This window comes from Mustela erminea, chromosome 5 (assembly GCF_009829155.1).
Source record: "Mustela erminea isolate mMusErm1 chromosome 5, mMusErm1.Pri, whole genome shotgun sequence".
Lineage (NCBI taxonomy): Eukaryota > Metazoa > Chordata > Mammalia > Carnivora > Mustelidae > Mustela > Mustela erminea.
In genome coordinates, this window is record NC_045618.1 from 1,361,048 (window position 1) to 1,377,534 (window position 16,487).

Consider the following 16,487-nt stretch of genomic DNA (forward strand, 5'->3'; position numbering starts at 1 on the left):
CTTTCCTTTGTTCTGAATTTGAGAAAATGTATTTAGTTTTTTTTCAATCTTAACAGATGGATCTTGTTGCTACAATAGAAAAGAAGATAATTGTAAATATAAAGATTGTAGCTAAAGTCTTCGCAGGTTTAGCTGTGGGTCACATTTGAGGGCCCCCTGCTCTCCTGGGGCTCTCAGGGAGAGCACATCTTCCCTGTGAAGGCTGGATGCTCTCTGATTGACAGCATTAGGGAGTAGCAACATTTCAGTGTGTAGGTTTCATTCAGCGTAGAAGCCAGTTTTCTAGTGGGAGAAGAAAACGCTTTAAATGAGCTAATATGGAGGCCTAAGAATAGTGATAGCTCTATTTTATTCATTAAGGATTAGGGGAAAAGTGATCTAAGAGGGAATATTAAATGCATTCAGAGTGTCTGTTGTTAGTCTCCATTCAAGGGGAATACAGGGATTCTTTGGTCTAATAACATGAGGTAAAATTATAATGGGCGTTCAGTTGGTGAAGCTGGAGAGAACCTAGAACTAGCAGCTTCATATTGACCAGGTCTCTCTGTTCTGTGCAGTAGAGGGGCTGTACGGCTTTGCGGTGTTCTTCGTGTGTGGCTTCTTTATAAAAAGGAGGTAAATGTTTTAGAAAGTATTTTTTATTGACAACTTCTAGGAATTGGCTCATTTATTAACTCCTGTCTGGGAACCTGTTTGACTTTGTGTTTGGATGTCATTAGAAAAAAATGAACTTGAAACTTTTTTTTCTTTTTCCTCTTCTTCTTCTTCTTCTTGACAGAAAGGAGCAGATCCATCGATCTTTCTTTATGCTTTTACATTTTCTCCCCAGAATAAGCACCGTGTTCCCCCACCAGCGGATTTTTGTTGAGTGTGTACTTGGTGTCTTAGTGAAATTTAGCACTGTTAACTACTTTTTTCTTCTTGAAGCTCTTCCCATGAGTTAGTGATACTGCTCTGGCTTCTTTTTGTGATGTCTGTCCTTTGCAAGTGTTTCCTCTTTATAACCATTAAGTATTGAAATTTCGTAGGATTCTGACCTAACATTCTTCTCAGGCTGTCCTTGGGTGACCTCCAGCACCACACCTTCAGTTAACTGCCTGTGCATAGTAATGGTTCTAAGATCTGTATCTTAAATCCAGATTGCTTTGTAATCTTGAAACGCGTGTCCATCCAGCTCACAAAGGTCTCTCTTCCATACGTACGTGAAACTCAGCAAGGCTAAATTTTAACTGCCGCTTTCACCCTCCCCGCAGCATCCTACCATCCTTTCTTCCCTCCTGGCCCAGAGAAGGGGAGGTGCGCAGAAGCCGGGTCCGCCTCTGGTTCTAACTCCTTCTTCGTGCCCGGTGAGCCTCCACCTTCTAATGATTCTATTCAATTATTTTAAAAGATTTTACCTTTTAAAAAACACATTTGTTTATTTATTTATTGGAGAGAGACAGAGACAGTGAGAGAGGCAGGGGCAGGGAGGAGAGGGAGAAATGCAGGACCAGCTGAGCGGGGGCCCGACGTGGGACTCGGTCCTGGAACTCTGGGATCATGACCTGAGCTGAGGGCAGTTGCTTAACCAACTAGGCCCCCCAGATGCCCAAGTTTTTACCTTTAAGTCCCTGCACCCAACCTGGGGCTCAGACTCAGAACCCTGAGATCAAGAGTCGCACACCCCACGGCCTGAGCCTGCCGTCTCTCCCTCCTGTCCGTTTTAAATCCATAGGCTCTAGAGTCCATGGCTTCTCATTTCGGTTACTAAAACAGCCTCGGCTCCTCTTCCCTTCCAGTTTTGGCTTTCTGCAATCCACTCTTCACTGCGAGGTTGTGTCTGTTTTTCTCTGCTTACAGTTCTTCAGTGCCTTGTTGCCACTTGAACTTTCTCAGCTTCCTAGGATGAGTAACACTACTGGCTAATTCTGTGCTAAGTGTTCTCTTACGGCCGGAGTAGGTAAGCACTGTTCCCTCTACTTCACAAGTGGGACACTTTGGAAAGGCTAACTAGTGTGATTTGTGCAGGGCAGACTTCACCGGTGAGCGGCAGCGCACTTTTGAACTCAGGTGCGCTGGGCCAAAGTCCTTCCAATCCTGACCGCTGAGCCGGGAGCCTTCCTCAGCCGGCCCTTGCTTCTCCTCCCTCTTCCCCCCACACCACTTCATTTCATCCTCTTACCAGCCATGTGCAGTTCCTTCTTCCAGGGCGTGCTCAAAACTTGTTGCCCGAGTCTAAAACTGCTTTAAGGGTTCTCAAAAAACCATTTTGACAGTTTTTTGGAACACTACAAATGTGTGAGACACTTTAGCATGTCCAGAATAGAAGAAGATCAGAGAATGAGACGTAGGGAAAGTTTTCCATACATAGTTGGTTTTGAATTTCAAAGCTGTTGCATTCTTCACATTTAATAAAAGCTCAATACCTGCCTGTGTGAGAGGAAGATTAGACAAAGTGCAAACGCGCTTTATCAGAGCCTTTTGAAATCCTAATGGCCTTCACGTGGCTGTTCCTGGAGGCCCCCGTGTGCATTTTCTCAGCCGGGGTAGGAGGCTCGAGCCTGTGAACACAGGGGACGTAAGCCACGGAGGATGGGCTGTGTGTGTTCTCTTGCACCCGACGTTATAGTATCACAACAGGCTAAACACCGCAGCAGATTGTTTGTAGAAAGAATACTGAGGTAAATGGAGTCATAGTTGATTTGGAATCACTTTCATTTCAAATATGTCACTTCATTTCATCTCTCTCCATCACCCCTTCCAACATGTTTTAAGGCAAAATGACCTTTATTCAATTAAAAATAAAAAAGCCTTTCCTCCATAGTTTGGAAAGGATGTGGTATTAAAAGAAAAAGATCAGATGGATAGAACTTTCAAAAATATAGGTAAATATTTGGTTTTGGAAATGGTTGAATCTATAACTGGACTTGGAAGCTAATGTAATTATACACTTTTAATTAAAATTCATAGTTGTCTGTTAAAAAAGCAGGAGTTTTTGTGGGTTGTTTTGTTTTGTGTTGTTTTTACCATTCATGTATTTTAGAGGTAGGACATTCCATCCTGCTCTCAAAAGTTTTAATTTGCCATATTATCCAAAATAATCTTTTGCTATTTTCTTAAATAATAAAAATGCAAACTAATAGTTGATTTAATGAATTTTGTGTTATATATTACAGTAATCAAACAATGTATGATTTGAAAAGAATGTATAACTTAGTGTTGATGAATAGAATACATAATAATTTTCCTTAATTTTTTAGGTAATTGCTGAAAAGTATATAGTGTATCTCTTTTCAAATCCCAGTAGCTATAGAACTTTATAAAATAAAATCAGTTTTAGTGGGAAAAATTATTCTTGACAGATTACTTAAAATGAAAACCTACACTGGAAAGGTCTCATTAATTGCTTAAAATAATAGTTTCAATAAGCAAATTCTTCTTGGACTGACCCAGTCACCTAGTCAGGTGACTTTGCTAAAGTGCTGAAAGACCCATCCTTTTCAGTTCCTGTACTATTGGAAGAAATCGGGGGACATGAATATTCTGTGTCCTGTAGGTCAGTATTACGGATTACTGAGTGCCAGACTGTGGTTTGTTTTAAATGATTGCGGTAGAAACTCAGCAGGGAGACCGGTCACTGTGAGCGAGGATAATCAGGAAACTCTAAGAAAGTAAAATCTGAAGCACGTCTTGAAAGTTAGATATGTCTGAGACTATAGCAGTGACAGCCTTCTTTTCTTGTTTCTTCTATTTTTTCTTTTTCTTTTTTTTAAATTTTAGATAGCAAAAGTTTTATTCTTTTCTCCTGGAAAGGGGTAACTGAAATGGTGAAGTAGAGAGTAATGAAAGCAGAGACTCTTAGCTGGCTTCCTCAGACGTTTTCCTGGTTTGGGGAGTGCCACATGATTTCCCACTTACCTAGTAAGTTCCGGCTTCCTGGGATTCGTGAGGTGCTAAAGAGGATTCTGGTTGTGGGAATGGTGTGACTCTGAGCTGTGTGAGGTGTCAGAGGCTTCTATGCAGAGAAACGGTGACAGCAGTATTAGGAGGACTAACGCAGTGATCACAACTCACATGGACACTGTATCAGACACGTTAACTTTTTAAAAAAGGTTTAATATTTTTGGAGGAGCTTTCAGTTCACAGCAACATTACTAGAAAGTTACAGAAATTTCCTGCGTACCCCCGGGGTCTTCACACATGCATATCCTCCCCCCTTACCAACATCCGCCACCAGAGTGGTACACTTGTTACAGCGATGAGCCTCCGTTGACGTGTCATAGTCACTCAGAGTCCACTGGCGTTCACTCTTAGTAGTGTAGATTCTGTAGGTTTGGGCCAACATGAGATGTATCATCATTATAGTATTGCACAGAGTATCCACTGCAGTGAAAATCCCCTGTAGTCCTTCTGTTCATCCATTCTCTCATCCTCAGCCCCCGACAACACTGATCTTTTTGTGGTCTCCATAGTTTCACCTTTTTTACGATGTCATACAGTTGGAGTCACACCGCATGTAGTGTTTTCTGATTGCCTTTTTTTCACTTAGTAATAATAAGCGTTTAAGTTTCCTCCGTGTCTTTTCATGGCTTGATAGCGCCTTTCTATTTAGGACGGACTAATATTCCATTGTTGGATGGGTCATAGTTCATTGATCCATCCACCCTGAAAGATATCTTGGTTGCTTCAGAGTTATTATCAGTCGGAATAAAGCTGCTGCAAACCTCCAGGTTTACCTTTGCTTACGTACAAAGACTGTTATGCTGGATTGTAAAGTAGTTGGTACTGAAGAATCCACCATATAAGTCTTCTTCCAAAGTGGGTGTATCATTTTGCATTCCCATAAGTAAAGCTTGAGCATTCCTGTTGCTCCACATCTTTGCCAGCATTTCATGCCATCAGTGGTCCAGATTTCTGCCATTCTCATAGGTGTGTAGTGTTGTCTCACTGTTTTCATTTGTATTTCCCTGATGTATGATGTGGAAGCTATCTCTGTATCTTTACTATGGTATCTGTAAGGCCTTTGGCCCAGTGTTTTAGAGTTCTTTGTATATTTTGGATCAGTCCTTTATCAGATGTGTCTTTTGTAAGTATTTTCTTACAGTCTATGGCTTGTCTACTCCTTCTCCTGAGATTGCCTCTCACACAGTGGAAGTTCAGCTTATCAGCTGTTCTTCCGTGGATCATGCACTTGGTGTTGCATCTAAAAAGTAATTGCCATTCCCAAGGTCAGTGAGATTTTCTCCTTCGTTATCCTCTAGGAGGGCTGTAGTTTTGTGTTTTACATTTAGGTCCATGATACATTTTGGGTTCATTTTTGTGAAGGGTGTAAGGTGTGTGTCTAGATTCATTTTTTTGGCATATGGGTGTCTGATTGCTCCAGTACCATTTGTTGAAAAGACTGTCTTTGCTTTTGCTCAGTCATTTGAGCAAATCATTTGGCTATGTTGGCTATATATTGAGATGGGTCTTTTGCTGGGTTCTCTTTTATTCTGATGATCTGTTTGTTTGTCTTTACCCAATACCATATGGCTTGACTATTGTAACTTCATACTAAATCGAAGTTGGGCAGTGTCAGCCCTCCAACTTTGTTCTCCTCCAAGCATTTATTGGCAATTCTGAATCTTTTGCCTCTCCATATAAACTTGAGAATCAGTTTGTTGATATCCACAATATAACTTGCTGGAATTTTGATTGGGATTTCATTGCATATGTAGATTAATTGTGGAAGAACTGATCTGGACAATATTGAGTCTTCCTACCCATAAACATGAAATATCTCTCCATTTATTTAGTTCTTCTTTGATTTTGCTCATCAGAGTTTTGTAGTTTTCTTCATATGGGTTGTATGCGTGTTTTGTTAGATTTACACTGCCTGTGTATTTCATTTTTGGATCCTAATATAAATGGTATTGTGTTTTTAATTTTAAATTTACTGCTGATGAATGAGATAGCAATTGACTTTTATATATTAGCCTTATATCCTGCAACTTTGCTATAACCACTTAGTTTCATGAGGGTTTTTTGTAGTTGATTCAAATTTTCCGCACAGGCATGTCATCTGTGAACAAAGACCATTTAATTTCCGCCTGTGTAATCTGTATACTTTCTATTTCTTTTTCTTGTCTTACTGCATTAGCTAGTACTTTCAGCACCATGTTGAAAAGAGGGTACGTATTTGCCGGTTCCTGATCTTTGTGGGGAAACTTCAAGTTTCTCACCATCAAGTATGATGCCACCCATAGGAAGTTTGTAGATACTCTATCAACTTGAGGAAGTTTCCCTTTGTTCCCATACTAACTTTTCGAGTCCTCACAGCAGTTATTATGAGCCGAGTGTTACTGTCTGTGTTTCACAGATAATGATACTGACGCATAGAGAGGCAACTTAAAAAGTCACACAGCTGGTGAGGTGACAGAGCCTCTGTTTAATTTCTCAAGTCTGACACCAGTACGTGATCTTGCCGTTCAGATTTGCTTGGAGAAGAGAAGATATTCAAGGTGGGGAAACTGCCAGGATTGTTTGGGAAGCTCCGTGGTAAATCTGAGTTATTTTCCTGATCTTCCTGAACTTTAGGGTTGTGATCTCAAGGCCACTTTCAGATAACTTCCTGGGAGAGGTAAGACGGAGTACTCCTTACCCCAGTGAGTTTCAGATGATGGAACTGGTGGAGTTCCAGCGCTCTAGGGTCCTTGTGAGGATGAGACCATGCCTTTTCCCCATCTTCCGCTGAGTTCATGTCCTCTGGTTCTTTGATTTCCTGTGAGCTCAAAATCAGAATTTTTGGGGGGGGGTAGAGATTTATTAATCAGTCACTCTATCTTTACCTTTCTTAATTTTCTTATACAGAAATTTCTGATGTGGATATGGTACAGATAAAAATCGTGGTGTACCGAACACTGTGCTTTCTTTTTATGTTTGTTATTTTTAACCTTCTAGCCCTGCGAGCGGTTGGTGGTGGTAGCCACACTGACAAATAGTCCACAGATTTCCTTAGCACCTGCTAGGTGCTATGGCAGTAATTTATGATACCCTGGGGAAACAGACTCAGGATTAAAATATTTAGTGATACAAGGGAAGAAGACATGAAGTTCTGACAGGTGCAGAGAATGAGAGAAGACCATAGAGGAAGAAGGACTTCCTTTTCTTCCTTTCCTTCTTTTCTGGCTCCCTTTGTTGTTTGCAGACCGTTACTCTTCCTGAGAAACCTGTGATCTTTCTGCCATAGTTCCTTTCCTTTTCGTCATCTTCTCCACATCATTCTCAGGTTTATTGAGGATCTGGCAGCGGACTTTCCACTTCTGTGAATGTGGGGATTTCGGTTTGTTTTATCTGTTCCTCAGAGCCTAGTACAGTGGCTGGCTCACAGGAAGGGCTGAATTCTTACTGAAAAAGTACATTTTTAAAACTCCCTTGACTTATGTAACCGTAGAACTTGAGCAGCCCATTCCAAAGACCAAGCCTTACACCTTACTGCTTGAGGCAGCTCCAATGCTGAAACTGTTTTTCAGCTGTGGACGTATAATACATGTTGATTATTAGAAATTTAGAAAATGGATAGACCAAAAAAAATTTTTTTTCACTCAGAATCTAGCTACCTAGAGGTGAAAGTGGGTCTTTTCTGTTTATATCTTTCTCGGCTTTTTTTCCTATGCACATGCAAATGTATTTTTAATTTTTGGAGGAATCACAGTTTCATTTTGTGAAATCTTTCCGTGCAGTTATTTATTCACTTAAAATACGAATGCCTGCTGTGTGTGCGTTGGAAACGGGCCCTGCAGCGGAAGCGCTGCTTGAGAGAGGCTGGCAGGCGAGGGCGTCGGGGCTGATGGCCACGCGGTGCTGCCCCAGGAAGCTCCGGAGTCTGTACCACCAGCCTGCGTTTTTACTTTGGAACTGATCTTTTTATTGTCAGAACAGTGTGCCGTGATGATGTTCTTAGGGTAGATTCAAAGAAGAGGAATTCTGGGTCGAAGACTATATTTTAGTCTTTTAAACTTGTTCTAGAGAACAGTTGAACCACTCTATATTCTCACCAGAAGGGTGAGCTAGTTTGTGTAAACACTAGTTTATCTGGATCCACACAAGAAAGTATGGTAGTTTTTTTTTTAATGATTCTAATTTATATACCATAAAATTCACCCATTGAATAAGTGTTCAATTCAGTAATTTTAAATAAATTCACAAAGTTGTGTAATTACTACCAGACTCCACTTAGAACATTTCCTTTAGCCGGGAAAGATCCCTCAAGTCTCTTTGTAAACACATCCCATTCCCGGTGCCAGTCCTCAGCAACCAGTAGACCTGTTGTCTTTCCCGTAGATTTGTTCTTTCTCCACATGTGAATGGAATCACGGATTCTGATGTGGTCTTTCCAGTTTGCCTACTGTCACCAGCATCCCTGTTGCAACATCTGTCATTAGCTTGGTCCGTTTTTCTTTTTTTCTTTTATCTCTTATTTTTTATTGTGGTAAAATACACATAAAAATATACCATTTACGGACGCATGGGTGGCTCATTTGGTCAAGCCGCTGCCTTTGGCTCCGGTCATGATTCCAGGGTCCTGGGATCGAGTCCCACGGCAGGCTCTCTGCTTGGTGGGGAATCTGCCTCTCCTACCTGCCACGCCCCCTGCTTGTGCTTGCACTCTCTCTCTCTCTGACGAATGAATAGATAAATAAAATCTTTAAAATGTATGTGTGTGTGTGTGTATGTATATATATATATATATATATATATATCATACACGTGTGTGTGTATATATATATATATATATATACGACATTAAAATTATTTTCAAGTGTAGAGTTGGTTGGTATTAAATGCATGTACACTGATTGGCAGCCATCACTGCTGTCCATCTCTAGAACTTTTCTCATCATCTTGAAACTCTGTGCCCGTTAAACCATAACTCCCCACCCCTGCTGCTCAGGAATTACTATTCTGCTTTGTGTCTGTGTGAATTTCACTATTTGAAGTTCTCTCTTTTTGGTGGTTCTTTTTTTTAAATAAGCTTTTTAAAATAAGCAGAGAGCCCAATTTGGGGCTCGATCCCAGGACCCTGAGATCATGACCTGAGCCAAAGGCAGAGGCTTAACCCACTGAGCCTCCCAGGTGCCCCTCCTTTGTCTTTTTGAAGATAGCTGTCCGGATGGCGTGGAGTGGTATCTCACTGTGGTTGTGATTTATATTTTCTAATGATTAGTGATGTGGAGTATCTTTTTGTGTATTTATTGGTTGTGCACTGGTATGTCTTCATTGGGGATACGCCTGTGCAAGTTCTTTGCCGGTTACTGGGCTGGATTTTTTGTTGTTGCGTTGTAGGAGTGCTTTATGTTTTCTGCATATTAATTCCTTACCCAATAGTAGCACTTGCACATAGTTTTTCGTCCCTCTCTGTGGGTTGGCATTCTACTCTGTTGATTGTGTCCTTTGATGGATAAATATTTTTATTTTGATAATACCCAAATTATCTATTGTTACGTGTATTTTTGGTGTCATATCTAAGAAATCATTGCCAAATCCAGTGTCCGATCTTTAGCCCTATGTTTTCTTATAGGAGTTTTTTACTTTATATGCTGAGGTCTTTGATCCATCTTAAGTTAATTTCTGTACGTGGTATAAAGTAAGAGTCGAACTTCATTCCCTGGCATGTGGAGATCCGGTTTTCCTACCACTGGCACTTGAAAAGACTGCCCTGCCCCCCATTAAATGGTCTTGACTTGTCCCTTTTTGTTGCCAGTCTGCGTTCATCGTGTACATGTATATACTGCAGTTACTGCTCCGCCTGCCGGGGGGGCGCCTGGCCCCTGGGCCTCCATTCTGTCTGGTGGCTATTTCTAGCATTTCCTCTGATGTGGATCACACGCCAGGCCATCACACGCCATAGTGCCCTGGAGACGTAGCCGCGTGGCCCGCTCGTCGGGGCTTCACTTCTTTCCTCGCTCAGTAGCGTTCCGTGGCGCGCATGTGTCACAGTTTTTCCGCTCACCAGTGGACACCGTCCGGATCGTGCCACCGCCTACTGGCATAAATAAGGCCGTCGTGAATGTTTGAACGCAAGCCTGTGTGTGCACATGCGTGCAGAAACCTAGTGGTTGGGGCTTCGCTTAGATGTCAGTCTCCGTCTCATAGTTTTGGGAGGGAAGACAGAAAAACCTTATACAGACCAAAAGATAAAATTTGTCCTGGAGAAAAAGCTGAATTGTCAGCTGTTATTCTCTTATTCTTTATACCTTTGTTATAGTCCTTGTCTTTTCCCTTTCCCCGAGAAAAGCTACTACCTTTGATCTCTATAAAACCTCTTCTTAAAATGGTATTCCTTATTTAAAACTCTCTTGGAAGAATAAGCTGAATTTTAGATGGGCTTGTTGAACTGTGGCTATTTTACAGTACTTCTGTCCCCTACCCCTTTGTATCTCTACCTCATACTAAGTTTTATTTTTTGGAGCCTTTTTTATTTCTTTCTACAGCACCTCCTCTCTGAGAGTTGGGAGTTACATAGTGTGGTCTGAGAAGGGTCTACATAAGAAGCTACAGGTAAAGGCTTATGACATTTTATATATATGCATATATATATATATATATATATATATGATAGGAGTTTGCTGGAAATTCAGCTGCAGGCTCTGTTGGTCTGACTTAATGACTAATGAAGCGTAATATTTACTAACAAATGTATGCTATAATCTCCTTGTCGCTGTGGCTCAGAGTCAGTTTAGAATCAAGGGATGCCTGAAAACTCGCTTCATGCCCTCCCAGATGTGTATGTATATATACAAATGTCCACAGACACATTCTATGCTACCTATTTTTTTTTCTTTAAAGATTTATTTATTTGGGAGTGGGCAGAGAAGGAGAATCTCAAGCAGACTTGACACTGAGCACTCGTGACCCCAACATCATGACCCAGGCCAAAACCAGGAGTCAGATGCTCAATGGACTGAGCCACCCACCTTCCCCTCACATCCCGTATTTCTTAAATTGGGGATTTGGGCTTCAAAATTGATTTAAATTTTAGATTTGAGTTATCATCTTTCACAAGGTGGATTATTCTGATTCTTTTATTAAAAGGGCATCAACCTGCAGCATTCAGAGGCTAGAGTTTGAATTGAGATCAGAGGAAGGTTTCGAAAGCTAGTGCATACATTGGTGGACAGAGGATTTCCAAACGTGCTGCGTGAGAAAATGGTGTCAAACACAGGGAGGAGGTTGGGATAAAGTACCTTTGCCTGTTTTGACATTAGGCATCTGTAAGGGCCTGTTAAGTGCCTTCTTTAAACAAGGTGGTGTTTCCTTTTGGGTTACAGGGATTAATCTGATAGGGAGCCTGCCCCAGAGCAGGCCACGCTCTGTAACAGAGCTGATCTGGAATTAGCTAAAGAACAGTAAATACTGTGCACGGGGCGCTTCGGCCTGATGGGAAGTATACTGACTGTGAGAGACTAAAATTCATCCCTTCTTCCCTGGTCATCTTTGCTCCGCCTTGACTTTCTAAATTTGCTGGTTTCTACCCCTCCACTCCCTGCCTTCTTTGTTAGACTGTGAGCTAGTGATGCTGCTATCATTCCACTCCTTTCCCAAGCCAACTGTTGTACGACCTCTCCCAACAGAGAGACTGCTCTTCTGTGCCTCTTGACAAGCAGGGGGAAGGGAGTATGGGTACAAGATGCGGATTGTCCTGCTGTAGTCATCCGTGCCCACAGCTGTGAGTCTCACGAAGACCCTGCAGTAGGCGAGCTAGAGGACGGAGGAGGCCTAAACCGAAGGGGAACGTGGAGGGAGAAATAGGCCAGGCACCCGGGAGGAAGGCGAGCGGGGTGTTAGCAGTGGGCGCGCGTGGGGCCGTTCTCACTTTTCATGTTCCCTCTCGCTGTTTTCTTTGCTCCTTCCTCTTTATTTTATGACTTCACGCCACTACAGTGTGTGCGTATTACCCATTTGGGGGCTGGCTAGCTTCTCCGTGATTGACGTCTGTTAGCTTGTCTTTCCAGGTGCTCTGTAGTGAATGTGTGCTTTGTCAGCGTTTTATTGGCATTATCGAGTTTTATTTGTTTGGGGAAGGACATTTATTCTACTGTTTTCTTGCATGTTGTTGGTCGCTCATCTCCTCCATTGGTTCTGCTTTGTAAGCAGAAGTTAACTGATCGTGGAGTTTTCAGCGAGGGGGCATCCCCTCTGCTGTGTTCCCCATTGAAGAGCAGTCGCTCGGTGGGAGAGGTCTGTTTCCCTCACCGTGCTGTGGTCTGGGGAAGGCTGTGGCAGGCTGATATGGTCGGGAGGAGGCGGACATGCACAGGGCTTAGATCCATGGAGTCAAACCTGTCATCAGTGTGGATGGCACGTGTCACGCAGCACCCACCATTGGATGTCATAAACCCGAGCACTATGACAAGTCACTACCTAGGTGGTCAGATGACTTTGGATTGCTGTCGGATTGGGCTTCGAGTATGTAGAGATCAGATTGGGACAATGACCCACTTGATAGGTATTCAGAATCTTTAGAACATCAGCTTCAAATATTTATTTTTCTTACGTTTTATTTTCACATTTATAGAAAGTTACATTGATAATACAGATAATTCCCATATACTCCTTGGCAAGATTTGACCACTGCTAACCCTTTGCCACATTCACTCTTACGCTTTATTATATTATTTTTTTCCGGACTGTGGGACCATAGGTAGTGTGCATCCTGTCCCTTTACCACGTCATATTTACATATTCTGACAAGGCCAGTCTTGGATTTTCAGCGGTAGTTCAGTTACCAAGTAAAGGAAATTTAATACTGATCCGATAGAATTCTCTACTCCAGTCCACTTTTGGATTTCTCCCTTTCTCCCGACATGTCCTTCCTTCATTGATGTTTCTCCAGTCCAGCATCCAGCCCAGAATCCCTTACTGCGTTTACTTAGCATGCTTCTCTGTTCTCCCTGAGTCAGGAGCATTTCTTTCCCCTTTCCTTGTCTCTTAGGACTTTGGCATTGTGTGAAGAGTGACCATTTACTGACAGAGTCCCCTCAAGCTGGGCTTGTCTGGCGTATCCTTGTGACTCAGTTTAGGGGCTGTGGCGTTGGCAGGGCTGTGTCACTGGCGATGTGTGCTCCTCCGTGCGTCGTGTCGGCGGCAGCATGTCCACCTGTCCCGTTAGCGGTGATGCTCACTTTTGATCTTGCGGTTCAGGTGGTATCCGCCAGGTTCTTCCACTTAAAGCATTATTATTTTTCCTTTCACAATAAGCAGTGTGTGGGGAAGTAACTTTGAGACTCGGCGCACACGATTCCCTGTGAGACCTGCACCCACAGTGAGTTTGACCTTGCCACGGTCATTGTGTTTGACCTGGTCACTGCGGCGGCGGTTGAGGTTCAAGTACGGAACGGCGCAGACTCCGTGGTCTGGAGGGCGTCTGCTCCAGCCGTTGGGTTCCTTCGCTTCCGAGAGGGTCTCGTGTTGAGCTGGAACCCGTCTTCCAAGACTTGCACGTGCGGCTGCAGATTCTGTGCTTTGTACCATGTGAGATAAGCCCGCTCTGTTTCCCTCTTGAACGGTCCTTCAGAACGCGTTCCTTTGTGACTTTTCTCTAGGTTTCTCACAGTCACGTCTTGTGACAAAAGATCTTCCTGAACTTGTAGCCATCCCGTTGGTTGCACGGTGGCATTCATTCATTAGCACCACCCTTCCCGTGGGGAGCCACGTCCGGGTTCCCGTTCTCGGTGTGGCTCATCAGGACACGGGACTGCTGTTGCTGTGATCTTAGCTGATACCTGAAGCCCCAGGCTTTGGAGGCCAGTACGTCTGGATGCAAGGCCTGTCTCTGCCTCTTAGCTCTGTGATCTTCAACAAGTTCCTAGCGTCTTGAGACTCCTCATGTTGCATAATCTATACCGAGTTGGTCATCACTGCGCCCACCTCGTAGGGTGGGATGAGGAGTAAGCGTGCGTGTAAACCCGCCAGGACGGGCCTCCTGCACCGGGCTCAGCCAGAAAGCAGACTCGGGTGGTACAGCCCGAGATTTGTTCCATCCTCGTTAGTGGCTGTGTTTGATGGTAGACTCCCTCAGGAAGCTTAAGTTCTGCCGCAGCAGGGGGACACTCTGGAACACATGGTTCAGCTCGTGTGAAAGGTACTCTGTAAAGTTACAGCTTTCATGAGGCTTGAATTACTTCCTAAGTCATTTCTTTGCACAGTATAAGGAGAGTATAAGCATGCCTCTTTTACAGCAAAACAAATGTATAGTACCTTATTTCAGTGTTAATACTTTAAACGTTAGTGAGATTTAAGAATTGGGATGTACTTCTCGTGGTGTTTCTAAATCATGTGGATATTATAAATAGTAAGTTTACTCTGTGACGTGCTAAAGCATTTCCTAAAACTTTTTGTAGAAATTTGATGCCAAAGCATTTCCTAAAACTTTTTGTAGAAATTTGATGCCCATGCGACACATGTAGGGGAAGTAGTTACGTGTGTATCCCAGGACATTTTGATCGGATGCAGTTCTGTTTTCCAGACAAGCCTTCTGACACTTGATCAATCTGTAGCAGTAATGGTACTAGAGAAATGTGAATCTGTGGGTAAATGTGCTGTAAACGTTCATAGTAAATGTCGGAAAACCTGGCTCTTACTTCGGTCGGAACAGGAGCAAGGATCTCATTCTCCCTACCCAAGAGGGTCCCAGGGGATGTTGTTGGGGCCATTGGAGTCATTCCCATTGACTGTCTGGTTGTAACGGTTGTTCTTTAGTTCTGGCTGTTCATGCTAAATGAATTAAACTTTAGAGAAGTGGAAAAAGACCTAGTTTTGCTTATTTGGGTTATGAATGGCTATATAAAAAATAATTCTTGCTCACCTCGCCTGGGGCCAGGTGAAGAAGAATCTCTGGTAAAGTTACATATTGCTGTATTTTACGTTGGTGTCAAATAGCAAGTGAAATGTTTTTATTTCTTAATTTTATCTTAATAGCCCTCTTTATGTAGTTATAATAGTGAAAGCACTCCTTAAAATTTTAGACAATTAAAATGTACACAGTCAATTTTAACTGTCTCAACTCTGTTTCATGTTAAATGTGTTACAGGAATGAATCTGAAGTCTGCTGCGGTAAAACACTGAAGGCTTTACAATGTTTTCTTGCATAAAACTCAGACTTTAAGTAGCTGCTTATGAGGCTAGGGAAGGCAGGAGGCTAATGTGTGTCTCGAGATACAGGACAGCTGTTTGCCCATCAACCTCAACTGTGTGAGTAGACTTAATGCATAGACCTAGGTCGCTGGGGGTAGTTAAATCTAAGTGAAGAAACACTTAAGTCAGCATGATGACACATTTCATAGGGTGTTTTTTTCTGGTGGGTAGGAAACGGAGGGTGGAGTGGGTGGTAGATTTTTATAAAATATTTTTGAGAAAAACCGTAGCTAAGTATCATTAGTGACCATGCATCTTTTTTTTTTCCAGAATTATTTTAAGCATTGGAATTAGCATTTACTAATCTTACAGTGAAGCAAAAGGTTATAATTCTTAAGATTGCAGTTTGTTTTGTAGTTGGTTTCAGACATTTTATATTACTATATTTACCAGATAACCACAAAAATGTATTTTGGGAATATGATGTTACATATTAATGTAGGAAATTGCTCTTGGGAATAATTTCATAATTTAAATTACAGTTAAATTTCGTAATTTTTAAATAGTTCTTTTGAACCACAGAGAGCATATACTTCCAAATAAATAAACTCCTGTTCCCTAGATGCAGTTTGGAAGTCTTTTAAACTTGCCAGCTTTTTATGTTTTAAAAGTGCTTTGGTAATCTTAAGTCCCTGTTGAAGAAAAAAATTCTTCTCCTTTTCTTTTAGTAAAAGTTACTGCCTTAGTAATCAACTTGAGGCCAGCAAGGGTGGGAGTTGATTTTTTTCCCCCCTCATCTCCCCTGGTTGTGTTTTTATTTTTGTTTTGTTTATTTTTTTGTTTGTTTTTGTTTTGTATTGGGGTGTTTTTTTCCTACATGGATTTAGGAATAAGACTTTTGAATGGCTTCCCCCCTTAGAAGAACACATGGTACGTATAGATGAGGTGATTAAAATACAAGACATTGATGTGAGCAAAGTGATGGGCATATAGATGAAACTTGACAAAATCTTACTAATTGTTCAGGGACACATGGAATGGAATGAATGGTATTTTCATGAAGATGAATTTACTTTCTCTTTCACATCGCAAATGTCTTAGTGGAAGGAAAGTCAGGGTTGACAGTCTTTAGGATCGGCGAATGAGAAGGCATTCAGGAAGCCCGTGAGGACTGCGCCCTGAGCGTGGCTGTTCTCGTGAAGGTGATCAGGGGGCACAGTGCGAGATAAAGGGTATGTGGCCGCCTCTCAGAGCAGCGGAAAAGTCAAGGTTCCAGTGTGCGACTATCCAGGGGTTGTCTCGTTCCTGGTCCTTCAGCAGCTCTAAAGAAAAACTCTTAGAATCTACTCCTGTCGTGGTGACCAAGGCCTGCAGTGTGAGCGGGAACTCTGCAG

General features: G+C 42.3%; 1 protein-coding gene across 17 annotated transcripts in view; it reads left to right on the plus strand.

The window, feature by feature from the left end:
* The window catches only part of ZFAND6 (zinc finger AN1-type containing 6), a 58,933-nt gene that overhangs the window by 12,375 nt on the left and 30,071 nt on the right, over positions 1 to 16,487 (plus strand). For 4 of the 17 annotated variants that reach the window (XR_004285528.1, XR_004285538.1, XM_032341909.1 and 1 more), the window contains exon 2: positions 15,050 to 15,210. The exons of 10 other annotated variants lie outside the window; for them this stretch is intronic. The gene's annotated coding sequence lies outside the window, so the exon portion shown is untranslated. Of the gene's footprint in view, positions 1 to 10,451; positions 10,519 to 11,591; positions 11,714 to 13,221; positions 14,102 to 15,049; positions 15,211 to 16,487 lie in introns of those variants that run through there. 3 more of the 17 variants (XR_004285530.1, XR_004285531.1, XR_004285534.1) reach the window with 3 other exon arrangements.